Source organism: Triticum urartu, chromosome 3 (genome assembly GCF_003073215.2).
Source record: "Triticum urartu cultivar G1812 chromosome 3, Tu2.1, whole genome shotgun sequence".
In the NCBI taxonomy this organism is placed as follows: domain Eukaryota; kingdom Viridiplantae; phylum Streptophyta; class Magnoliopsida; order Poales; family Poaceae; genus Triticum; species Triticum urartu.
The window spans coordinates 42,245,644-42,273,301 of record NC_053024.1 but is presented as its reverse complement, the minus strand read 5'-3'; the positions used below and the strand labels follow the sequence as shown (position 1 = coordinate 42,273,301).

The window sequence follows — 27,658 nt, the reverse complement described above, 5'->3', positions numbered from 1 at the left end:
TTGCTTCGTGCCACACGCATGGGGTAGGGATGAGTAGTACTTCTTCCGTTCCAAAATAGATGACTCAACTTTGTACTAATAATACAAAGTTGGGTCATCTATTTTGAAACAGAGGGAGTACTTATTGGACGTGTGGCACGAAGTAGATGCGCCCACACATGTGGGTAGTTCTAATGTTCATTTATACATGACCTGTATGGGCCGCCTCCTAATTATGCCACACAGAATGTATGGGCGAATCTCTAATATGTCACGCGTGTCCGAATAATAAGAAGATTTTGACTCACTCACTAACGAATGATATGCCAATATAGCCATCCGCGAGAACTTTGTATAGCGGTAGCGTTTTCTTGCCACAGAAGTTTTTACTGTTTCTCCAAGAAAGTATATTGCGGTGGCAGGGTTATTAGTCAAGCTTAGTTAATCAACACAAATTTTTTTTTTTGGCAGGGTTGAGCCTCGCCGTGGTGGGTTCTCGGCGTCGGCATCCCCGGTCCCCGGCTGGCCGGCTCCAAACTGCTCTCGCCGCCTCCCATCTGCTCGTGCCGCATCACCCCGATCTAGTACGAGCAGCTCGCTGCCTCGGACTTGCCGGCTCATTGTTCCGGGCCAGCTGCTCTGCTCTGCTCGTTCGTTCATTGCTCGGTTCATGGGAGGACCAACCGCCATGTGATTGTTGGTCGGTGTCGCCGGCTGGCTTGCCCACCGCCCGGTGGTTGCTGCTCTACTGCTCTAGCATTCATTCCACTGAATGCAAATGTTTGGGACAACAGATGAGCGGATGCACACGAGCTGTTCGACGAAATGCTCGCTAGCGCTTCCTAATCTCACCAGCTGCTCCTCTGTTTCTTGGTTTAAACGAAATTCGCTGCATTTTCCAAGCCTTGACCGGTCTCGCCGGCTTGCTTGCCCTTGCCCACCGCCCCGGTGGTTGCTGAGCCTGACTGTATAAGCCCCTTCTAGCATATTACTTCCATCGTTTTCTTATGACTAACTTTGATGCCTCCCTGATTGCTTCGGTGACTCGTGAGACACAGGGAGAGCAGGAACGGAAACAGTTGGATGCTAGCATTCCGTTGAATATTTGCTTGAGACAACAACTCAGTCACATGATGCATGCGAGCTGTTCGACGAAATGCTCAGGTGCGCTTCCTAATCTCACTCGCTGCTACGTGTTTTCTGCGTTAAAAAATCGCTACCCTAATCAAAATCTTGCAACCTTGTACTAGGAGACAAGCCAAGTTGGCACTTGCTATATAATGATTCTACACCTAACCCAGGCCTTGTCAGTGCAAGTAGATGAGGACAACCATACTATATTATGGATCAATAAACTAAACAGACTGAAGGACTTCAAGTGCATCAATGATTGTCCTTTCCTGGCTAATTTCATACTAATGGAATCCGATGCAAATACTGTAAGAAATTGATCAGGTGACCGATTCTGCATTTGACGTTCTGATGAGCAACCATCCAACAAGAGCTGTTTGATCTCACCTAAGCAACAGATCCCCCTTCTACCACTTCCCAGCTGGAGCAGGGCCGCCGCTGCTTGTCTACACCATGGCCGGTTCTTCTTTCTTACCCTGAATTTCATATACTACATCGTCCTGGGCTCCTGGCTTGCAAGAATCCTTTCGTTGTTCATCTCAGCAAGAGACCACCACTGCGCAGCTGCCTTTTCCTCGGCTCCTTCTCACATCTGTCATTACAATCTTATTAAGGTACAATCTTAAGTTTACCTTCATTCTCTTGTCACTTTCTTTAGTTTTGTTTATGAGTTGTATTTGGGTTCCACGCTTTCTTTAGTTTTGCTTATGAATTGTTTGATGAATACCCAAATAAACATGTCTGCGTATTTCGCAAATATATTTGCTCCTAGTTGAAGTCTCTGGCGTATGGTTCCTGTAGCTGGTTGTCATAAGGAGAAAGAGCTTCGAACTTGCAGATCTGGAATCTCAGTAAAATCAAGGAAAGGATAGATACTGAAAGGGTCTTCACCTTGCAAGTTGGAAGGTGGAAAGGAAAATGCAAAGAAACACATGTTTGATTGTGTGGCTATGACAGGGACGGATCGGTCCTAAGACAAGCTTGACAAGAGACAGACCGGCTAGTCTTCCCACCTTCCATGTAAACGAAGCAGCCATGAGGTGGGAGCAAGCATCCAAGAAGCTAGTCTGTGCAACCAAGCAAGATCTCAGCTAGGCTGGAGTCAAAGCCGCTCATGTATACTGTGGTATGATTGCTTCTTTTATCCCCCGTGCCTGAAATCCTGAATTGCACATATGGCCTCTTATATGGTCCTGGCTTGGGGCAACCATCCATCTTTTATTTATCCAGATGTCTCCACAAATGATCATGGCTTCAACCATAAAATCATAGGAAGTGCCGCCATCACGTGCTCAGCTCCTTTTTTCATCTGTCAATGGAGGAGAAAGGTACAATCTTAAGTTTACCTTCATTCTCTGTCACTGCAAACTCCTGTGTCGCTGCTTTCAAGATCCTGATTTTTCGAAGTTTGAAATCTTATTCGTTCTTGATTTATAAAAATCTGCCACATGGGTTTCACTTTGTCGATTACTATAAAGGATTTTTTTTAATGTGATGAGGCTATTTTATTCTACAAAAAGAACTAGTGTGCCCCATTGTTTTTCTTGTACGAATTTGTCTTCGGGGGTGGAGGGGGGGGGGTGTTTCTTGAGCTTGGTGTGATGACATAAATTATGACTGACTTATGCAGAGAAGAGCATTGTTTGGACAATGATCCTGTGATGAACGGAGGAGGGTAGAACTCACACAGCATAAGGCCTGCGAAACATCAAAGGAGGCACACTTGCATCAAAGTCAGAATCCACTGGTTTGGGCACCATGGGCACAGTTTTGGATGCTCTTACTTCGAAATTTTTGACAAGGCTGAGTCAGCTTATTGAAGATGAGATTGTGATGACACTAAGCGTGAAAAAGGACATCAAAAGGCTGAAGAAAAATCTGGAACACTTCCGCGCAGTTCGTGAGGATGCGGAAGCTCTGGCCATGGAAGATAGACAGATAGAGGCATGGTGGAAGAACATGAGTGATGTTATGTTTGATGTTGATGTCATCATAGATCTTGTTATGGTTCAATCACAGAAATTTTTGCTACCAGCTAGATCCCTCTGTTTCAATCAGCCTATGGTCTCTTGTTTTGAAAAGCTTTTATTTGATCACAAGGTGGCTAGAAGAATTAAGGACATAAATGAAAAGCTTGATGAGATTAAAATGAACACAGAGATGTTCAGCTTGGATAGATCCATTCGTCAACAGTTCCAGGTAACAACTGTGGACAGAAATCAGACATCTCCTATAGATGAACTAGAGGTTGTTGGAAGAGAAATCAAACAATCTGTTGGTAACATAGTACAAATGATTGTCAGTGGCTGCCATGAGAATAGTAGAAGTGTTCTGGGGATTCAAGGAATGGGAGGCATTGGTAAGACAACGTTAGCCCAGAAGATATATAATGAGCAGATGATAAGAGAGAAATTCCAAGTTCATATATGGCTGTGCATTTCGCAGAGCTACACAGAGACCGGGTTGATAAAGCAGGCAATACGAATGGCTGGAGAAAAGTGTGATCAACTAGAGACCAAGACTGAGCTTCTTCCACTTTTAGTGGACACTATCAAAGGAAAGAGTGTTTTTCTTGTGCTGGATGATGTGTGGAAATCTGATGTCTGGATTGATCTTCTTCTATCGCCTTTCATGAGAGCCTTTAATTTCCATGTCCTTGTCACCACAAGAGACCTGGATGTTTTGTCAGAAATGCATGCAACATATATCCACCGAGTAAACAAAATGAATTACAATGATGGCTTAGAACTGCTTATGAAGAAGTCCTTTCAATCATCCGAGCAAATATGTGAATTCAAGAATATGGGGTATGAAATTGTAAAGAAATGTGATGGCCTTCCTCTTGCCATAAAGGTCGTTGCAGGTGTCCTATCTACCAAAAAAACAGTTGCCGAATGGAAGAGCATCCGAGATAGCAAATGGTCCATTCATGGACTCCCGAAAGAACTTGGAGGCCCACTGTATTTAAGTTACAACAATTTACCCCCTCGACTCAAGCAGTGCTTTCTCTGGTGTGCTTTATTGCCTCCTAATTTTGAAATCCACCGTGATGATGTTGCTTACTGGTGGGTTGCCGAAGGTTTTGTGAGGAAAGAGCATGACTACTCAGTACATGAAATTGCTGAAGAGTATTATCTTGAGCTAATTAGGAGGAATCTTATTCAACCAATACCTATGTTTGTAGACAAGGTGAGTCAACGATGCATGATTTATTGAGGTCACTTGGGCAATATCTGACAAAGGATCACTCCCTGTTCATGAATGCGGAAAGTAACAATTCCATGTCGAATCTGCGCCGCTTAGGTATCAGCCATGCTATAGAAGAAATCCCCCCTCTAGAAGAGCACAAGTGCTTGAGAAGCCTCCTACTTTTTAATAACAAGAACTTCAAGTCAATTCGCAAGGATATTTTCAGAAAGCTTGAGCATATCCGTGTCTTGGTTCTCAGAGGGACAAGCATCAAGGACATACCAGACTCAGTGGGAAACTTGGTGTTGTTGAGGTTGCTAGATCTGAGCTATACGGAGATTAACAAACTTCCGGAGTCCACGGGAAGGCTCATCAGCCTTGAATACCTTTCTTTGCTTGGTTGTCGTCAATTGGATAGCCTGCCAGCTGGTCTCATGAGGTTGTCCAACATAAGTTTTTTGCAGCTAGACTGGACTGCAATTGATCATGTTCCAAAAGGAATTGCAAAGTTTCAGCAGCTCTATAGCCTAAAAGGAGTTTTCGAGAGTGGGACTGGATTCAGATTGGACGAATTGCGACGCCTCCCCAATATCCAACGTCTGTGGGTCCAGCAGCTAGAGAAAGCAGCACCAGTGGGTGAACTTGTACTGAAGAACAGTCATAATCTTAGGGAACTGAGACTGGGTTGCACAATGGGCAGTACCGGAGAGAGAACCCGTTACCAGACTGGTGTGGTTGAGAGAATTCAGCAAGTCTTTGATATGCTTATTCCTTCACCAAGCCTAGTATATATTTATATTGATGGGTTCCCGGGCATAAGGTTCCCAGAATGGCTATGTTCGGAACCAGAGCTTAATATGCCAAGTTTGTGTCACATGCACCTGAATGAGTGTATATCATGTTCAGTGCTTCCACCAGCAGGTCAGATGCCAGAATTGCTAGTTCTTCACATTAAAGGTGCAGATGAAGTTGTAACTATTGGCACAGAACTCCTGGGGAAAGGTGTCAGAAGTGCAGCGGCTTTCTTCCCAAAACTTGAACTGCTTCGCCTCGTTAGCATGGGTAATTTGGAAAAATGGTCACTGAACATAAGAAATATGTGCGGTGACATGGAGGACAACTCTCAACAGCTCTCTTTGATGCCTTGCCTTAAGCGTCTGCTGCTTTTTGATTGCCCCAAACTGAGAGCTCTGCCTCAAGACATGTACATGATTGTTAATTTGAAGAGAATCCACATTGAAGGTGCTCACAAGCTTCAAGAAGTTGTCGACCTTCCTGCAGTTGTGTGGCTCAAGGTGAAGAACAACACATGTTTAAGGAGGATTTCCAACCTTTGTAAGCTGCAGGACCTGTTTGCACAGGACTGCCCAATGCTGGATCACACAGAGAACCTGTGCTCGCTGAAACGTGTGTACATGATTGACTGCCTGCATGCCCAAGTGTTCAGGAATTGTCTAGCGGAAGAAGAACAAGGCATCCTAGTCCATGTTGCGACAGATGGGCATAATATCTTCCCGGATGAATCCCTCTATAACTAGACAGGTCAGTGAAATTAATAGGTAAGAGAAACTTGCTCTGTTTCTACTGCTTTATTAATCTGAAATCGAAACTGCTTCACACACGATAATTATGGACCGATCCTTGCACGACAAATCAATCCAGCGGCTGTCAACTCTTTAGTCCTATGCATGTACGGCTTGATCTTAAACGCCGTGCATAAATCGGCTAGCATGTGTCCTGCGCATAGCAGCATTGTTCTGAAATTCATTTCATTAATACGAACCAAAGAGACCTTCAACATATTACTCTTGTTACAGCCTTACGGTACAAGAGCGGGGCGTAATGAAGACATGATGGGTATCTGAAAATACTAAAAGATTTTGTGAAGCCTTGAAGCGCAATGGAGCTCTTTGATCGGAGCAGGGCAATGGAAGGTATCTGTTTGTCAAATGGTAGATTGTAATGTTGTTGTTTTTTCTACCTTTTTGGTTTTGGTGTGGTGAATATTTCACTTGGACTACCTACAGAGGATAAATAAGGTTGACAGCAAAAATGGCATGACAAACCTGAAGCTGATTATAGCCAACTGTCATTGCTGCATTTTTATTACTGTAGCAAGTTGTGCTCTGAAGGACTATTTCATCGTTTTTTTATATTCTTTTGGTTCATTGATTTCTGGATTGATTGAGTAATAATAATGGTGTACCTATGGTTGGATAGATGTCTGCTTAACATGTTGCTTAAGCATGGAACGGCACCTTTTTAATGCTGATATGCCGAATCCGGACCAGGGTCGAGCGAGCCCACCGCCATCTTTTTTTTTTTTTGAAATATATCCAGATCTATTATCAAAGTTCATCAAAAGTAAATTACATCGAAATTTCAAGACTACCGAATGGCCACCACCGCCACCAAAATGATGTGTCGTTGTCGCCGCCCCCCTATCGGAGCCGGCTTGACCTTGCCGATGATAGCGGGCAAGTCTGTGCACGTGCCCTTAAGGACCAACGTAGTAGAGCTGCAGTCGTTGTCTAGGACCTCGTTTCGGGGGACCTCCGGACGTGGTCGACATAGGCAACATTGCTGACAAGCGCTACAAGTCTAGACCGAACACGGAGGGACAGTTGTTTGGCTTGGTGGCTAGGCACAGGTCTTCGTATGCTTCTCTTCTCGTGCAGTGACCGAGATGGAATGATGTGCCATCTACAGTATCGACACGATGAGTCTTGGAGGAAGGTGCAGGAGGCTAGCATTGTCCGGCGTCGTGGTGGTGTCGACGATAGAAGGGTCCGCCAAGATCAGTACATTGTTTGTTCCTGAAGAAGATGCGAAAGAAGACAACGACGGATTCTACAACATGCACATGTGGTGCACGCTGAAGGTCTGCTAGACCCACTGGTGTTGGCATATTCACACCTATAATGTATATAAATTAAGCAGAAGACATTTTAACAAATTAGAAACAATGCAAGCTAGACACCATATGAAAGATGCAACTAATATCACTCTACCAAGTTAAAAGTGTCCCCTCACAATCTACACGGCGCCCATGATTCTTGTAACAACACGCACTAGCCGCAAAAAACAACATGCTCTAGTAAGGCGATTTGGGTGATAAATTGAGAGAGGGTTTGAGAGATACAGCACGCGCGCCATCAAAGAAAGGGCAAAGCCGCCCGTCTTCGCGTGCTCGCCGCCTAAGCCATGGTCGGATCCCACATCATCTTCTCCTTCTCCACTTCCGTGCAGCAGCAGGAGAAGGAGATGCCGCACGACAGGCCTGCCGGCGGTGCCCTGCCCCTCAGCCGCCGCCCGTTCCAAGGACGGCGTCCCCTACGTGCACCTCATCGAGATCTTGAGCGTTCGCGGGCACCGCGAAAAATAGCGAGATCCGCATTGTTCGTCTGCCGCCGGTGGCTGCTGCTTCAACCACGTAAGCAGTAAGCTGTGTAAGCAAGCCCCTTATCCTGCAACAGGCTGCGGTAAGCCTCAATTTTTTGTTTCCACCGTCTTACGTTGCCTGGCCGAGGCGTAAGTAGAGTAACTACAATGATTGGATACTCCTTGGCTGAAATCTTCTTGGATATTTGGCACTATTGCAACGAGTAAGTAGATGCATATCAACTGTTTGATGAAATGCCCAGGGAATCATGCGTGTATTCTTTCCTACGATATGTTTGCTCCTAGTAGACTCGTATGGTTGCTGACTGTAGCCGGTTGTCGTAGCCTCCCTCGTAGGCAGAAAGAGCTTCCAATTTGCAGGTCTGAAAGCGGGATGGAGTGAAGAAAAAGGGGATCCCTACATTGGTCATATTTTATATCAGCAAATCTGCAGATTGCCCTTTTTTATTATATACAAGTATTGATAATTTACAACGAGGAAGGTGGGAAGAAAATGTTGAAAAAGTCGTGTTTGATTACAAGAAAGGCGTGTTTCATTAGGTGGCCATGAGTCAGTCTTGATGACAACCAATTTGACTGGTCTTAAGTCAGTCTTGAGAAAATGTGTTCACAAATGCATGGTGCCATGCACGGTGGTTGTAACTTCCTATAGGGAAGGAAGAGATGGCGGCTTCGGCTTCCGGCGATTCTCCTGGCGATGTCCGGGATGACGCGCTCCCGGCCGCGACGTCTGGCGTCCTCGCCGGCGCTCTCGTCGCCTGTCCCTCCCCGGCCCTCGTGGCTCCGTCCCCTTTGCTGTCGACGGCTGCCGCGGCCCCCGTGTCTGGTACCTCCCCCTCTCCCCCCTCCCCCATCCCCCGGCTATGCTGGGTGGATCTGGTCGACGAGCCTCCCTTCCCCCCGCATGCCTCTCCGGCCGCCACCCCCTCGCGCCGCTCCGCGCGGCCCTGCCGGCCCGGTGGCTCAGCCCCCCAGGAACGGGGTTCTGCCACCGGCTCGCGGCCGTCGCGGGTGCAGGCGCTGCCCTTGAGCTAGTCTCGGGCCAATGGCTGCCAAGGCGCGGCGTTGAGGGCCGGGGCTGCTTGCCGCCGGCACGCTCGGACCTGGGGCGTGGCCGGCCGCTCCGAAAGGGGCGCCGCCCGCTCCTCCTGGTGCCATCCGGTGCCCGTTGCCGGCCCGGTGGCGCCCCCAACGTCGCCCACGGCTCGCAGCGGCCCTGAGCCCTCGCTCCCGGTGCGGCGGCTGTCGCCCTTCCGGCCGTTCATCGCTGCCTTCGGCTCCTCCGCGTTCCGTTTCCGGCCCTCCCTCGCTCCATCTCGCCGGTCGCTGGCTCACTGCGGTACTGCGCCGGTGGTGGTGGCGGCGGCGCCTTCCGCGGGAGGGGAAACCCTACGCGCGTGCAACCCGCGCCGCCTGTTGGGCCAGTCCCCCTCCGCGCCGGGTGTGCTGGGCCCCGGCCTGGCCCATCCTCGGCTCCCCGCCGACTGGGCCTCCCCCTCAGCTGGATCGGCCCATGGGAGCTGGGCCACCTGGGTGCCCTAGGCCCAGCTCTCTAGTGCCCTCGATCTGGCTCCCCAAGGGCCTCCCGATTCCCCCAGTCCCATCGTCCGCCGCCCCCTGCTCCTCGATCGATCCCCTCTGCTCCCCCGAGTCCCCCTTGCGTCCCCCCTGTTGCTCACCTTCGTCCCGGCCGGCGTCCGGTGCGGCTCCTTCTCCCCCGCCCCGCCCCCCTGTTGGAAATATGCCCTAGAGGCAATAATAAATTAGTTATTATTATATATTTCATTGTTCATGATAATCGTTTATTATCCATGCTAGACTTGTATTGATAGGAAACTCAGATACATGTGTGGATACATAGACAACACCATGTCCCTAGTAAGCCTCTAGTTGACTAGCTCGTTGATCAATGGATGGTTACGGTTTCCTGACCATGGACATTGGATGTCGTTGATAACGGGATCACATCATTAGGAGAATGATGTGATGGACAAGACCCAATACTAAGCCTAGCACAAGATCGTGTAGTTCGTATGCTAAAGATTTTCTAATGTCAAGTATCATTTCCTTAGACCATGAGATTGTGCAACTCCCGGATACCGTAGGAGTGCTTTGGGTGTACCAAACGTCACAACGTAACTGGGTGGCTATAAAGGTGCACTATGGGTATCTCTGAAAGTGTCTGTTGGGTTGGCACGAATCGAGACTGGGATTTGTCACTCCGTGTAAACGGAGAGGTATCTCTGGGCCCACTCGGTAGGACATCATCATAATGTGCACAATGTGATCAAGGAGTTGATCACGGGATGATGTGTTACGGAACGAGTAAAGAGACTTGCCGGTAACGAGATTGAACAAGGTATCAGGATACCGACGATCGAATCTCGGGCAAGTATCGTACCGATAGACAAAGGGAATTGTATACGGGATTGATTGAATCCTTGACATCGTGGTTCATCCGATGAGATCATCGTGGAGCAGGTGGGAGCCAACATGGGTATCCAGATCCCGCTGTTGGTTATTGACCGGAGAGTTGTCTCGGCCATGTCTGCATGACTCCCGAGCCCGTAGGGTCTACACACTTAAGGTTCAATGACGCTAGGGTTATAGGGAAAGTATGTACGCGGTTACCGAATGTTGTTCGGAGTCCCGGATGAGATCCCGGACGTCACGAGGAGTTCTGGAATGGTCTGGAGGTAAAGATTTATATATGAGAAGTCCCGTTTTGGTCACCGGAAAAGTTTCGGGTGCTATCGGTAACGTATCGGGACCACCGGGAGGGTCCCGGGGGTCCACCAGGTGGGGCCACCAGCCCCGGAGGCCTACATGGGCCGATAGTGGGAAGGGACCAACCCCTAGGTGGGCTGGGGCGCCTCCCACCAAGGCCCAAGGCGCCTCCAAGAGGGGAGGGGGGCAAACCCTAGGGCAGTTGGGCCCTAAGGCCCACCCCAGGTGCGCTTCCCCCTCTCCCCCTTGTGGTCGCCACCCTAGATGGGATCTGGGGCTGCCGCACCCCTTGGGGTGGGAACCCTAGAGGGGGCGCAGCCCCCTCCCCTCCCCCTATATATACTTGAGGTATGGGGGCTGCCCAACATACGATTCGATCTCTCTCTTGGCGCAGCCCTACCCCTCTCCCTCCTCGTCTATCGTAGTGCTTGGCGAAGCCCTGCTGGAGTCCCGCGCTCCTCCACCACCACCACGCCGTCGTGCTGCTGCTGGACGGAGTCTTCCCCAACCTCTCCTTCTCCCCTTGCTGGATCAAGGCGTAGGAGACGTCACCGGGCTGCACGTGTGTTGAACGCGGAGGCGCCGTTGTTCGGCGCTTAGATCAAAATCAACCGCGATCTGAATCGCTACGAGTATGACTCCTTCATCCGCGTTCTTGCAACGCTTCCGCTTAGCGATCTACAAGGGTATGTAGATGCACTCTCCTTCCCCTCGTTGCTAGATTACTTCATAGATTGATCTTGGTGATGTGTAGAAAAATTTAAATTTCTGCTACGATCCCCAACAGTGGCATCATGAGCTAGGTCTATGCGTAGTTTCTATGCACGAGTAGAACACAAGTTGTTGTGGGCGTCGATTTTGTCAATTTACTTGCCGTTACTAGTCTTATCTTGATTCGGCGGCATCGTGGGATGAAGCGGCCCGTACCGACCTTACACGTACTCTTACGTGAGACTGGTTCCACCGACTGACATGCACTAGTTGCATAAGGTGGCTAGCGGGTGTCTTTCTCTCCCACTTTAGTCGGATCGGATTCGATGAAAAGGGTCCTTATGAAGGGTAAATAGAAATTGGCATATCACGTTGTGGTTATGGCGTAGGTAATAAACGTTCTTGCTAGAAACCTATAGCAGCCACGTAAAAACTTGCAACAACAATTAGCGGACGTCTAACTTGTTTTTGCAGCATGTGCCGTGTGATGTGATATGGCCAAAAGGATGTGATGAATGATATATGTGATGTATGAGATTGATCATGTTCTTGTAATAGGAATCACGACTTGCATGTCGATGAATATGACAACCGGCAGGAGCCATAGGAGTTGTCTTAATTTATTTATGACCTGCGTGTCAACATAAACGTCATGTAATTACTTTACTTTATTGCTAAAGCGTTAGCCATAGTAGTAGAAGTAATAGATGACGAGACAACTTCAAGAAGACACGATGATGGAGATCATGGTGTCATGCCGGTGACAACGATGTTCATGGAGCCCCGAAGATGGAGATCAAAAGGAGCAAATGATATTGGCCATATCATGTCACTATTTGATTGCATGTGATGTTTATCATGTTTTACATCTTATTTGCTTAGAACGATGGCAGCTTAAATAAGATGATCCCTTGCAATAATTTCAAGAAAGTGTTCCCCCTAACTGTGCACCGTTGCGAAGGTTCGTTGTTTCGAAGCACCACGTGATGATCGGGTGTGATAGATTCTAACGTTCGAATACAACGGGTGTAAGCCAGATTTACACACGCAATACACTTAGGTTGACTTGACGAGCCTAGCATGTATAGACATGGCCTCAGAACACGGAAGACCAAAAGGTCGAGCATGAGTCGTATAGAAGATACGATCAACATGAAGATCTTCACCGATGTTGACTAGTCCGTCTCACGTGATGATCGGACACGGCCTAGTTGACTTGGATCATGTTTCACTTAGATGACTAGAGGGATGTCTATCTGAGTGGGAGTTCTTTAAATAATTTGATTAGATGAACTTAATTATCATGAACATAGTCTAAATTGTCTTTGCAAATATGTTGTGGATAAATAGCTCACGCTTTAGCTCCCTGTTTTAATATGTTCCTAGAGAAAAGACTAAGTTGAAAGATATTGTAAGCATTGACGCGGACTAGGTCCGTTGCCTGAGGAGTGTCCTCACTACTACACAGAAGGCTTATGTCTTTGATGCACCGCTCGGTGTGCCAACCCCTCCAGCGTCGTCTGTGGATGTTATGAACATCTGACAGATATGTCCTGATGACTACTTGATAGTTAAGTGCACCATACTTTGCGGCTTAGAATCGGGATTCCAATGACGTTTTGAACACCATAGAACATATGAGATGTTCCAAGAGCTGAAATTGGGATTTCAGGCTCATGCCCGTATTGAGAGGTATGAGACCTCTGACAAGTTCTTTGCCTACAAGATGGAGGAGAATAGCTCAGCTAGTGAGCATGTGCTCAGAATGTCTGGGTGCTACAATCACTTGAATCAAGTGGGAGTTAAACTTCCAGATAAGATAGTGAGTGATAGAGTTCTCTAGTCACTATCACTAAGCTACTAGATCTTCGTGATGAACTATGACATGCAAGGGATGGAGATGACCACAGAGTTGTTCGCGGTGCTTAAGACCGCAAAAGGTAGAAATCAAGAAAGAGCATCAAGTGTTGATGGTTTAACAAGACCACTGGTTTCAAGAAGGGCAAGGGCTAGAAGGAAAACTTCATGGATGGCAAACCAGTTGCCGCTCCAGTGAAGGAACCCAAGGTTGAACCCAAACCCGAGACTAAGTGCTTCTATTGTAAGGGGAACGATCACTGGTAGCGGAACTACCCCAAATACATGATAGATAAGAAGGCTGGCAACTTCAACAAAGTATATACGTGTTATTAATGTGTACCTCACTAGTACTCCTGGTAGCACCTGTGTATTGGATACCGGTTCAGTTACTATTATTGGTGACTTGAAGCAAAAGCTACGGACTAAACGGAGACTGGCTAAGGACGAGGTGACGATGTGTGTTGGAAGTGTTTCCAAAGTTGATGAGATCACCATCGCATGCTCCATCTGCCTTCGGGATTAGTATTGAACCTAGATAAATGTTATCAGGTGTCTATGTTGAGCATGAATATGATTAGATCATGTTCATTGCAATACGGTTATTCATTTAAGTTAGAGAATAATGGTTATTCTGTTTACATGAATAATGCCTTTCATGGTCATGCACCCTATGTGAATGGTTCATTGAATCTCGGTCATGGTAATACACATGTTCACACCAAAAGATGTAGAGTTAATAATGATAGTACCACTTTCTTGTGGCACTACCGCTTAGGTCATTTTGGCATAAAATGCATGAAGAAACTCCATGCTGATGGATGTTTAGAGTCACTTGATTTTGAATCGCCTGACACATGCGAGCCATGCCTCATGGGCAGGATGACTAAGATCCTGTTTTCAGGTACAATGAAATGGGCAAGTGACTTGTTGGAAATCATACATGCTGATGCGTGTGATCCAATGAGAATTGAAGCGTGCGGTGGATATCGCTATTTTCTCATCTTCACTGACGATTTGAGTAGATATAGGTATATTTACTTAATGAAGCACAAGTCTGAAACATTTGAAAAGTTCAAGCGATTTCAGAGTGAAGTTAAGAAACATCATAACAAGAAGATCAAATTCCTACGATCTGATCAATGAGAATTTCTGAGTTATGAGTTTGGCAAACACTTAAGACATTGTGGAATTGTTTCACAGTTGAAGCCACATGGAACACCACAGGGTAATGGTGTGCCCGGACGTCGTAATCGAACCTTATGAGATATGGTGCGATCTATGATGTCTCTTACCGATCTACCATTTTAATTTTGAGGATATGCATTAGAGACAGCTGGATTCACTTTAGATAGGACACCATCTAAGTCCGTTGAGACGACGTCGTATGAATATGGTTTGGCAAGAAACCAAAGTTGTCGTTTCTTAATGTTTGGGGCTGCGATGCTTAAGGCTTCAGCCAGAGAAGCTTGAACCCAAAAGCGGACAAACACATCTTCATAGGATACCCAAAGGTGACAGTTGGGTATACCTTCTATCTCAGATCCGAGGGAAAATTGTTTGTCGCTAAGAACGGGTCCTTTCTCGAGAAGGAGTTTCTCTCGAAAGAATTGAGTGGGAGGAAGATAGAACTTGATGAGGTTGTCGAACCTTTATTTCAACCAGAGAGTGATGCAACACAGAAAGATGTTTTCTGTGGCGCCTACGTCTGTTGAAGAGGAAGTTAATGATAGTGATCATGAAGCTTCGGATCAAGTTTCTATCGAACCTCATAGGTCGACAAGGATATGTACTACTCCAGAGTGGTACAACAATGAACCTACGAGCTATGGAGAAGCGATGGTGGGCCCGTATTCCAACAAATGGTTAGAAGCCATGAAATCCAAGATATGATCCATGTATCAGAACAAAGTATGGACTTTGGTGGACTTGCCTGATGATCGGCGAGCCATTGAGATAAATGGATCTTTAAGAAGAAGACGGACGTGGGCGGTAATGTTACCGTCTATGAAGCTCGACTTGTGGGAAAGAGTCTTTTCACAAGTTCAATGAGTTGACTACGATGAGAATTTCTCACCTGTAGCGATGCTTAAGTCCGTCGGAATCATGTTAGCATTAGCTGTATTTTTCAATTATGAAATCTGACAGATGGATGTCAAAAACAAGTTTTCTTACCAGTTTTCGTAAGAAAGAGTTGTATGTGATACAATCAAAGTTTTGTCGATCCTAAGGATGCTAAAAGGTATGCTGGCTCCAGCGATCCTTCTATGGACTAGAGCAAGCATCTCGGAGTCAGAATATATGCTTTGATGGAGTGATAAAATCTTTTAGGTTTATACAATGTTTGCTAGAAACTTGTATTTACAAGAAAGTGAGTGGGAGCACTACAACATTTCTGATAAGTATATGTGGATGACATATTGTTGATTCGAAATAATGTAGAATTTCTGGAAAGCATAAACGGTTGTTTGAAGAGTGATTTTAAAAGGAAGACCTGGATAAAGCTGCTTACATATTGGGCATCAAGATCTATAGAGATAGATCAAAACGCCTGATGATACTTTCAAAGAACGCACACCTTGACATGTTTTTGAAGGATTTCAAAATAGATCAGTCAAAGAAGGGGTTCTTACCTGAGTTGTAAGGTGTGAAGTTGAGTAAGACTCGAAGATTGACCATGGCAGAAGAAAGAGGAAGGACGAAGGTCGTCCCCTATGCTTTTTGTCATAGGCTCTATACGGTATGCCATGCTGAGTACCGCACCAGATGTGTGCCTTGCCACATGTCTGGCAAGAGGGTACAAAGGTGATCTAGGAGTGGATCACCAGATAGCGGTCGAAATTATCCTTAGAGGAATAAGGAAATGTTTCTCGGATATGGAGGTGATGAAGAGTTCGACGTAAAGAGTTACGTCGATGCAAGATTAACACCTATCCGGATAGCTCTGAGTAGAGATATCAGATACGTATAATGGAGAAACATTTTGGAATGGCTCCAAGTGGAACATGGTAGAAACATCTACGATATGACATAAATTTTTGTGAAATACATAGGGATCTGAATATGGCAAGACCCGTTGACTACAACCTCTCTCACAAGCATAACATGATCAAACCCAGAACTCTTTGAGTGTTAATCACGTAGTGATGTGAACTAGATCATTGAGTCTAGTAAACTCTTTGGATGTTGGTCACATGGCGATGTGACCTGTGAGTGTTAATCACATGGCGATGTGAACTAGATTATTGACTCTAGTGCAAGTGGGAGACTGTTGGAAATATGCCCTAGAGGCAATAATAAATTAGTTATTATTATATATTTCATTGTTCATGATAATCGTTTATTATCCATGCTAGAATTGTATTGATAGGAAACTCAGATACATGTGTGGATACATAGACAACACCATGTCCCTAGTAAGCCTCTAGTTGACTAGCTCGTTGATCAATGGATGGTTACGGTTTCCTGACCATGGACATTGGATGTCGTTGATAACGGGATCACATCATTAGGAGAATGATGTGATGGACAAGACCCAATCCTAAGCCTAGCACAAGATCGTGTAGTTCGTATGCTAAAGCTTTTCTAATGTCAAGTATCATTTCCTTAGACCATGAGATTGTGCAACTCCCGGATACCGTAGGAGTGCTTTGGGTGTGCCAAACATCACAACGTAACTGGGTGGCTATAAAGGTGCACTACGGGTATCTCTGAAAGTGTCTGTTGGGTTGGCACGAATCGAGACTGGGATTTGTCACTCCGTGTAAACGGAGAGGTATCTCTGGGCCCACTCGGTAGGACATCATCATAATGTGCACAATGTGATCAAGGAGTTGATCACAGGATGATGTGTTACGGAACGAGTAAAGAGACTTGCCGGTAACGAGATTGAACAAGGTATCGGGATACCGACGATCGAATCTCGGGCAAGTATCGTACCGATAGACAAAGGGAATTGTATACGGGATTGATTGAATCCTTGACATCGTGGTTCATCCGATGAGATCATTGTGGAGCAGGTGGGAGCCAACATGGGTATCCAGATCCCGCTGTTGGTTATTGATCGGAGAGTTGTCTCGGCCATGTCTGCATGACTCCCGAGCCCGTAGGGTCTACACACTTAAGGTTCGATGACGCTAGGGTTATAGGGAAAGTATGTACGCGGTTACTGAATGTTTTTCGGGGTCCCGGATGAGATCCCGGATGTCACGAGGAGTTCCGGAATGGTCCGGATGTAAAGATTTATATATGGGAAGTCCCGTTTTGGTCACCAGAAAAGTTTCGGGTGCTATTGGTAACATACCAGGTGGGGCCACCAGCCCCGGAGGCCTACATGGGCCAATAGTGGGAAGGGACCAGCCCCTAGGTGGGCTGGGGAGCCTCCCACCAAGGCCCAAGGCGCCTCCAAGAGAGGAGGGGGGCAAACCCTAGGGCAGTTGGGCCCTAAGCACTAGTGCAGAACCGGGCAGTAGCACCGGTTCGTAAGGCCCTTTAGTGCCGGTTTGGTAACCGGTGCTAAAGTGTAGGCACTAAAGCCCCCCCCCCCTTTAGTACCGGTTCAGCACGAACCGGTGCTAAAGGGCAACCACGGGCACGAGCCAACTTCGGGGGCAGGGAGCCCTTTAGTTCCGGTTGGTGTCACCAACCGGTATTAAAAGGTTGGGGGGTTTTGGGTTTATGATTTCTTTTTTATTTAATTTTGTGTTTTCCATTTAATTATTTTTCGTTTGCTGGTATTTTATGATACTACATATTGTACACGTTATGCATATATATAAATAGAATTTCTAGTAGAACCGATCATAATATATATATATATATATCATCGAATGTCTCACAACCACCATTAATTAATTCACACATATACACACACACATATACACACACACACACACACACACACAATTTCTCCTAATTGGTGCCTTCGGAGCCAGTGGCATTAGCCTATCTAATTGGTGCCTTCGGAGCACGATAACAATTGGAAGTGGTTCATGGGGGCGGTAGCGGGTAATAGTATTCTCCTTTGGGATCTATGACCTGGCCGAGCAAAAATCCTGCTATTTCCTCTTGAATTGCTTCTATGCGGTCATGTGCTAGGAGCTTGTCCCGCACCTCTTTGAACTGTTAAGAAGGAGATCAATATGCATGTGTATTAGTTGTGTGACTAGATATCGAGAATGATGTAAAAATTGTGAATAGTATTCTGACAATCGATATCGTACCCACTCCTGTCTTTGAGATTTGCTCCTTTCAGACGCCATCATGCGAATGTTCTCGCAAACGTAGTATGCACATAGATCATTCCCCGACGCCTGCTTCAGGGCCTTTACGAGAATGGAATTTGATCAGATAATAATTAATCAAGCATGATAATTAAAGAGATGGCAGCTAGCTAGTACTACTTAATTACTTACCTTGGGTCGATACCATTTTAGATTTTGTTTCCATGCGCCTGGAGTGGCCCTGATGAACTTTGCCCAAGCCCTGCCCGCCGACAAAGAAAATGAATAAATGGGTTATTAAATAGTTGTTATTAGGAAATGACAAACTAATTAAATAGGCCGAGATAGAGTTAATAATGATTGAAATTACCTGTTGACTATCCCCTTCACGATGGTGTAGTCACTTGCTTTCTTAAGTAGTGAGTCTAGTACTTCAATTGTTCCTTCATCAACTTTAATGATTAACAAGATCCAGTGAAATCTGCATGCACACACGTTTGCATGTCTTAATTAAGCGGGCATATGTAAGCAAAAACATGTAGCTAGCTAGTAGGGAAAAACAGAATTTGTAGTACAAGACAGTGTGACTCACTGGAAGTTGTAAGGAAGTAGTATATCTTCATTGTATTTGAGTTCCTTGAAGAACTGTAGCATGCTTTCCTCTACACTTTTTTCGTGATATGGATCTATTTTCCATGTGTATTCATTTATGGTATTTGGGTCAACGAACCCAATGCCATAGCGTTCACCTTTTTTCATTTCATAAATCTTCATCCTGCATAATACCACAGAAAAGAATATAGTGAGGATAATTACAGGTAATGATTGATCAAAATGATCACTACAGCTAGCTTGAGACTTAAATTACAGAAAGAAATCACTTACAAACAATAGCAACTGATGATAGATTTGTCGAGTGCGTCTTGATTGTATAGCTAAAATAGTTCTGAATACTCAACGATCACAGCTTTCTCATGGTAGTAATGATCCTTGTTGACATTCACCATGAGGGACTCTCGATTGGAAATCTTGGTAATGTCCATGTACCATTGATGCAATTCATACATTCTCGTTGGGAGCTTATGGACCTCCTCTGGCTCGACCAAAGGTTGGCCCCGGGCATATTTCCGTTTTATTTCCTCCTCTCTAGTCGGAGACATGGGCTCGATATCGAGGAGTTGTCCAACAGTGATCCCGATTGATTCAGCCTGCACAATATGCTCCTCGGTTATTACCACATCGCTCACCCCAGGAACATTAATGGTTTGCCCACAATAATATTGGGCGCGCCTACTCTCATGTGTTGTTGGCACAACAAGCGGGGGGATTGATTGCGCCGCCTGTTCTCCCAGCTGGGGAACGGTTTTACCGCTCCTTTTGCCAGCTGATTTGCCCGAGCTCGCCTCTTTCTGTAGACGTGCTCGATTTAAATTCTTGATGTGGCGCTCATAGTCTGTGTCAACAGGCTTGGGAGCTGGTGCTCTAGCCATACGAATGAAGTGGTCAATCTTTTCCAGAGGCACTTTCTCCCTTGGCGGCGGTGGCGGTTTTGGTGCAAAATGGGCTTCCACCTCGGCCTTCGATATGGCTACGTTTTCCTCCTCGGACTTGTCGTAAGGCCTCTGCGGAAGAGGCGCGAGGCTTGGACCATATTGAAATCGCTTGCCTCCGCCTGTACCTCCAGTACTACCTCGACTTGTACCGCTACGCACCATAGCTGAGGCGGCTCTCTTCCGTGATTGCTGAGGCGGCAAAGACGGCTGACGTGGCTGAGTTGGAGGAGGAGGAGTGGCCTGAAGTTGTGCCGGACTTGGAGGAGGAGTGGCCTAAAGCTGTGCCGGACTTGGAGGAGGAGTGGCCTGACGCTTTGCCGGACTTGGAGGAGGAGTGGCCTGAAGCTGTGCCGGACTTGGAGGAGGAGTGGCCTGACGCGTTGGTGGACTTGGAGGAGCAGGGGTCTGCTGACTCGGTGGCGGACTACGACGAGGAGTCGGATGACGCGGTGTCGGTGGCCTTCGAAAGATGATGCAATCCTTTCTCCATAGGATGATACGATGGTTGGCCTCTCCTAGTGTGTGCTCATCGTCACCTCCAGGAATGTCAAGCTCTAGCCCCGAATATTGGTCCACCACCTCATCAACCAAGACACGAGCATAGCCCGCTGGAATCGGGTTGCAATGGAAGGTTGCCTCGGGGGGATTTGTAAAAGCAAGGGCGTCCGCCACCTTCATGGATATGTTCTTCATTTTGAAGTGTAGCTCGCAGTTAGTGTTCTCCATGATGTCATCCACTGGGTAGCTATCCAGCAATGCGTCGCCCGGGGCGGAACCCACGCTGCTTCTTGGCATGGATGGGACGGTGCTATCCAATGGTGGATCATCCGCTAGCTGCTGAGACCCCCTTTCCTGGCTAAGTGAGTCGATCTGCTCCTGCTGCCACTGGAATTTGACTGCCAAGTCCGCGTGCGCTGATTCTAGGCCTTGAAGGCGTTCATAGTCTAGCTTCCTCTGCTCCTCCTCCATCTTCCTCTTCTTCTCCTCCACAATCTTCTTTCTCGCACGGGTTCTGTAGTCGGTGTTCCAGTCCGAAAACCCCTCATACCACGGAATAGCGCCCATGCCTCGTGTTCTTCCCGGGTGTTCAGGATTTCCCAGGGCACGTGTAAGCTCGTCGTTCTCTCTGTTGGGCTCGAACAACCCTGATCGAGCCTCTTCTATTGCAACAAGTAGCTTATCTTCGGCTCCGTCCAGACATGCCTTCTTCGAAACTTTGCCTGTCTTCGGGTCCAACTCCCCCTCATGCGCATAGAACCAAGTCCTGCACCTGGGGGGCCAGCTCAATGTTTCTGGAGTGACACCTGCATCCAGCATCTCTTTCTCAGACTTATCCCACTTAGGCATTCCCACCGCATAGCCACCTGGCCCCAGCTTATGGAACTTATCCTTTTTTGCGGCATTGGCCTTGTTTATTCTCGACCGTTCCTTAGATAATTCCGAATCCTTGAATTTCATGAAATCGTCCCAATGAGCACTTTGCTTCTCTAGTGTTCCCTCGAATACTGGAGTCTTCCTTCCTCCGTTGACGTACTTGGCCCATTCACGAATCTTGTGGTTCTTGAATGCAACCGCCATCTTCCTAAGAGCAGCGTCCTTGACTTTCTCCACATCTGCATCTGTGAAATGATCTGGTAGGGTGAAATGTTCCATGAGCGTTTCCCAAAGCAGAAGTTTTTGTCTGTCGTCGACAAAAGTAACTCCTGGATATGGCTTTGCTGGCTCTCTCCATTCTTGAAGGGAGATCGGGAGTTGGTCCTTCACAAGAACTCCGCACTGACGAATGAACTTGTCCGCAATCTTCTTAGGCGCTAATGGTTCGCCATTAGGTCTGATGGCCTCGATATTGTACTTTACGCCCTCCTTCAACTTTTTGTTCGGGCCACGTTTCCTGTTGCCTGAAGATTTGCTCGATCCGGATGGCTGAAAGAAGAAAGATCGATTCGTTAATATATCTTCAAGTCATTTAAAACATGTGATGATCACCAGATGCCTGCTTATATAAATATATATACCTCGCCGGTCTTTGTTGTTTCAAGATCAACATTTTCTTCATCATGTTCATAGTTCATGACTTCATCAATTCGGTCGTCGCAATCGAATATCATATCACCCTCCCCAGTGTTGTTTAGATATTCGGAGCCGTCATAATCTTCTTCATTCTGATCATCATCTGGCCCGCGAGGATTGCGTATGATATTGAACAGGGCCTCTTCTCCCTCTCTGCCGGTATTGTCCGCCATAGATTTTGTTTAACTAATCCAAAAGAAATATATTCAAATTACAATGCATGGATGCAATCAATTAATAAGGAAAAAACTGAATCAATCATAGTACATAATAAGCATCATCGAATATAATATCGAATACGTCATCTCGAATAATAGATATAATCTCGAATACATCGTCTCAAATAATAGATATAATCTCGAATACATCGTCTCGAATAATAGATATAATATCGAATACATCACTAGCTAGCTAGCTAGCAAGCTAATAAAGATCGAATACTATAGAGTAATCTAGGCCACTTGCGGTTCCTGAGGTGCGGGCGGAGGACACCCAAAGAGAAGGAACCATCACTGGATCATAGCTCGGGTGATCTCCCAAAAGAACCTGCCAGGTATTGGAGAACCTGACGTCCATAGCAGCCATGTAGCGATGGACGTGCTCGTCCTCCTCCCTGACACGGCGACGTACCACCTCCGGCGGGGCCGGCTCCCTCCGCACCGAAAGTGGCCCACGCAAACGCCACCAAAGGAGATGAGGGTCGACGACGGGACCCGGGGCCGGGTTCCTCACCAAGCGTCGCGACCCTGAAGGTAACACCTCCCAGTGCCAGCCCGGCGGAGCCTAGTCCCGGACATGGGTGCTCTGAAGCAGGACGTCGTCGCGAACGGGTCGACGGCGAGGATGCGGGTCGGGCATCGTCGACAACAAATACTATATGCCGCAAAAGTAAAGTAACATTTTTTAAATGATGGATTGTGATTTCATATATGCAAATTCTAAATTTTATAACTAAAACTAACATTTCTAATATTTCTATAACTAAAAAACATTTCTAATATTTCTATAACTAAAAAACATTTCTATATAACTAACATTTCTATAACTAAAACTAACATTTCTAATAATTCTATAACTAAAAACCAGAAAGATTGCTAACAATTCTATAACAATGTGTGTGTGTGTGTGTGGTTGGCGGTTGGGGTATAGCTCACCGGCGAGGCGCGACGACGGTGGGCGGCGACGGGGACGGGGACGGAGATGGGGCGGCGACGACGGGGACGAGGATGGGCCGGGCGGGGACGATGTACGGGAGGACGGGCCGGGCGGGGACGACGGGAGGACGGGGCGGGGCGCGGCGCGGCGACGGGGATGACGGGGACGGGGACGGCGACGGGGGCGGCGATGAGGGGCGGCGACGAGGGGCGGCGGCGATGGGGCAGAGGAGAAAGAAGCAGGGAGAGATGAGAAACTGACAATTTTTTTGAAGTGTTTTCTTATATAGAACAACCTTTAGTACCGGTTGGAGCCACCAACCGGTACTAAAGATCTGTTTTGGCTAGGCCAAGCGGCGGGAACGGCACCCCTTTAGTACCGGGTGATGGCTCCAACCGGTACTAAAGACCCCCCCTTTAGTACCGGTTGGAGCCACGACCCGGTACTAAAGGGTGTGCGCTGCCAGGCGAGGGGCGCAAAAGTTTAGTCCCACCTCGCTAGCCGAGGGGCACTCGCACCTGCTTATAAGCCCCGCCGTCGCTGCTGTCTCGAGCTCCTCTCTTAAGCAGGCCTTCTGGGCCTACCTCTTCTGCGATGCCCTGTTGGGCCTACTGGGCTAGTAGGCCTGCATCCTGGCCCAACTAGAATTTGGGTTTCTAGTCGTATGCAGGCCACTGTGGCCCAGTAGGTGGGCTTTTTTCTTATTTTTTTGCTTTATTTATTTTTGTTTTATTTATTTTAGAGTTGTTTTTTTGCTGTATTTAGAGTTTGTTTGTGAATATTTTGCTTTAGGTACAAAAAATTACAAACTTTCTGTTAGTACCGGTAGTTTACAAATTTGAATAGTTTAAATTTTGAATTATTTGAAATTTGTGTGAATCACTAGTTTGTGAATAACTTAACTTTGAAAATAGATTTTTCAGTGATTCTTTTTTATTATGTTTAATATTAGTATGTTTTATCATTATATTCAATTTGGTAATGCTTAGGTTATTTAAAAAATGAAATGCCTTTGTAACGGATGAGTTTTCGTCCGAAACCCTGATACTTCGAAAGAGATTGTCCATTTTGTAAACGAAGTGCATCCAGTTTTTGCGGTAACCCTCTCTACTTTTTTGCACATGCTATGTGGGTGAAATTATGATACCATGCCAACTTTCAACCTTTTCTGAGTTCATTTGAAATGCTTTTCAATTTCAGGGTCATTTAGCTGAAAAAAATCAGTAAATGCATGAAAGAATTTGCTTGCACATAAAATTTCTTCGCGTTTCAAATGCCAAAACACATAACTAGCTACCCTAACTATTACAGAGATTCCCTCCTAGGTGTGAAACACAGAAGAAAGTGATGATAGTGAAGCAGATCACATCCCAGATCTTTGGGTGTGAAACTTTTTCTTCGCGTGTGTCCCTTTGCGCCGTAGCCATGGAAAATCTTCATCATTTAACTGGATGCTCGGGTCAATATTCACTGTGAATGGAGCAATTTCATCAAACTTTTCATAATCTCCTGACATGTCTGTCTTGTCATCCACTCCCATGATGTTTCTCTTCCCAGAAAGAACTATGTGCCGCTTTGGCTCATCGTACGATGCATTCGCTTCCTTATCTTTTCTTTTTATCAGCTTGGTAGACAAGTCCTTCACATAGAAAACCTGTGCCACATCATTGGCTAGGACGAATGGTTCGTCTGCATACGCAAGATTGTTGAGATCCACTATTGTCATTCCGTACTGCGGGTCTTCCGTTACCCCGCCTCGTGTCATATTGACCCATTTGCACCGAAACAAAGGGACCTTCAAACCACGTCGATAGTCAAGTTCCTATATGTCCTGCATATAACCATAATATGTTTCCTTTCCCGTCTTGGTTTCTGCATCAAAGCGGACACCACTGTTTTGGTTGGTGCTCTTCTTATCTTGGGCGATCGTGTAAAATGTATTACCATTTATCTCATACCCTTTGAAAGTCATTATATTCGAAGATGGTAACTGGGACAGCAAGTACAGGTCATCTTCAATAGAGGCGTCATGCATGGTACGTGTCTGCAACCAGCTGGCGAAACTCCTGGTTTGTTCATGTGTAATCCAGTCATCAGACCGCTCTGGGTGTTTGGAGCGTAGCAAATTATTGTGTTCATCCATATACGGAGCCACCAAGGCGGAATTCTGTAGAACTGTGTAGTGTGCTTCAGTGAGAGAATGTCCGTCCATACATATTATTTGTTCCCCTCCTAGCGTGCCTTTTCCATCCAGTCTGCCCTTATTCCGCGATTCAGGAACACCAATCGGCTTAAGGTCAGGAATAAAGTCAATAGAAAACTCAATGACCTCCTCATTTTCATGGCCCTTGGAGATGCTTCCTTCTGGCCTAGCACGGTTATGAACATATTTATTTAAGACTCCCATGAACCTCTCAAAGGGGAACATATTGTGTAGAAATACAGGACCCAAAATGTTAATCTCTTCACATAGGTGAATTAGGACGTGCATCATGATGTTGAAGAAGGATGGTGCGAACACCAACTCGAAACTGACAAGACATTGCACCAAATCATTCTCTAACCTTGGTATGATTTCTGGATCAATTACCTTCTGAGAGATTGCGTTGAGGAATGCACATAGCTTCACAATGGCTAATCAAACGTTTTCCAGTAGAAGCCCCCTCAATGCAACCGGAAGCAGTTGCGTCATAATCACGTGGCAGTCATGAGACTTTAGGTTCTGGAAATTTTTCTCTACCATGTTTATTATTCCCTTTTTATTCGACGAGAAGCCAGATGGTACCTTAATACTGAGCAGGCATTCAAAGAAGATTTCCTTCGCTTCTTTGGTAAGAGCGTAGCTTGCATGACCCTGATGTATGCCGTCTTTTCTGTGCATACGTTGCTAGTCCTCCCGTGCCTCAGGTGTATCTTTTGTCTTCCCATACACGCCAAAGAAGCCAAGCAGGGTCACACAAAGATTCTTCGTCACGTACATCACGTTGACTGCGGAGCGGACCTCTAGGTCTTTCCAATAGGGCAGGTCCCAAAATATAGATTTCTTCTTCCACATGGGTGCGCGTACGTCAGCGTCATTCGGAACAGGTTGTCCACCAGGACCCTTTCCAAAGACCACCTTCAAATCCTTGACCATATCATGTACATCAGCACCAATATGGTGGCGAGGCTTCGTCCGGTGATCCGCCTCACCTTTGAAATGCTTGCCTTTCTTTCTTACGGGATGCCTGCTCGGAAGAAATCGATGATGTCCTAGGTACACATTCTTCTTACAATTAGCCAAATATATACTGTCGGTATTGTCCAAACAGTGCGTGCATGCGCGGTATCCCTTGTTTGTCTGTCCTGAAAGGTTACTGAGAGCAGGCCAATCATTGATGGTCACGAACAGCAACGCCTTTAGGTCAAATTCTTCCCCCATGTGCTCATCCCACGCACGTACACCTGTTCCATTCCACAGTTGTAAGAGTTCTTCAACTAATGGCCTTAGGTACACATCAATGTCGTTGCCGGGTTGCTTAGGACCTTGGATGAGCACTGGCATCATAATGAACTTCCGCTTCATGCACAACCAAGGAGGAAGGTTATACAAACATAGAGTCACAGGCCAGGTGCTATGGTTGTTGCTCTGCTCCCCAAAAGGATTAATGCCATCTGCGCTTAGACCAAACCATACGTTCCTTGCGTCATCTGCAAATTCCTTCCCATACTTTCTTTCGATTTTTCTCCACTGCGACCCGTCAGCGGGTACTCTCAACTTTCCATCTTTCTTACAGTATTCTCTGTGCCATCGCATCGCCTTGGCATGCTCTTTGTTTTGGAACAAACGTTTCAACCGTGGTATTATAGGAGCATACCACATCACCTTGGCAGGAATCTTCTTCCTGGGGTGCTCGCCCTCGACATCACCAGGGTCATCGCGGCTGATCTTATAGCGCAATGCACCGCATACTGGGCAAGCGTTCAAATCCTCGTACTCACCGCGGTAGAGGATGCAATCATTAGGGCATGCATGTATCTTCTGCACCTCCAACCCTAGAGGGCAGACAGCCTTCTTTTCTTCGTACGTACTCTCGGGCAATTCATTGTCCTTTGGAAGCATATTCTTTATCATTACCAGCAACTTTCCAAATCCCTTGTCAGATACACCATTCTCTGCCTTCCATTGTAGCAATTCCAGTGTGGTGCCCAGCTTTTTCTTGTCACCTACGCAATTCAGGTACAACAAATTTTTGTGATCCTCTAACATGCGCTGCAACTTCTTCTTCTCCAAATCACTTGCGCAGTTTCTCTTTGCATCGGCAATGGCCCGACCTAGATCATCAACGGGCTCATCCGATGCCTCTGCTTCAGCTTCTTCCCGCATTGCCGGCTCAGCTTCTTCCCGCATTACCGGCTCAGCTTCTTCCCTCATTGTTGTATCATCGTATTCAGGGAACCCATGGCCAAGATAGCTGTCGTCGTCCTCTTCTTCTTCATTGTCTTCCATCATAACCCCTCTTTCTCCATGCTTGGTCCAAACATTATAGTGGGGCATGAAACCGGACTCAAACAGGTGGACGTGAATGGTTCTTGACGTAGAGTAATTGTGACCATTCTTACAGCCAGCACATGGACAAGGCATAAAACCATCCGCCCGCTTGTTTGCCTCAGCCACAAGCA

At 46.5% G+C, this 27,658-nt stretch overlaps 1 pseudogene; it reads left to right on the top strand.

Moving 5' to 3' along the window:
• Positions 1-373: 373 nt before the first annotated feature.
• Positions 374-6,518, top strand: LOC125542654 (annotated as a pseudogene).
• Positions 6,519-27,658: the final 21,140 nt, after the last annotated feature.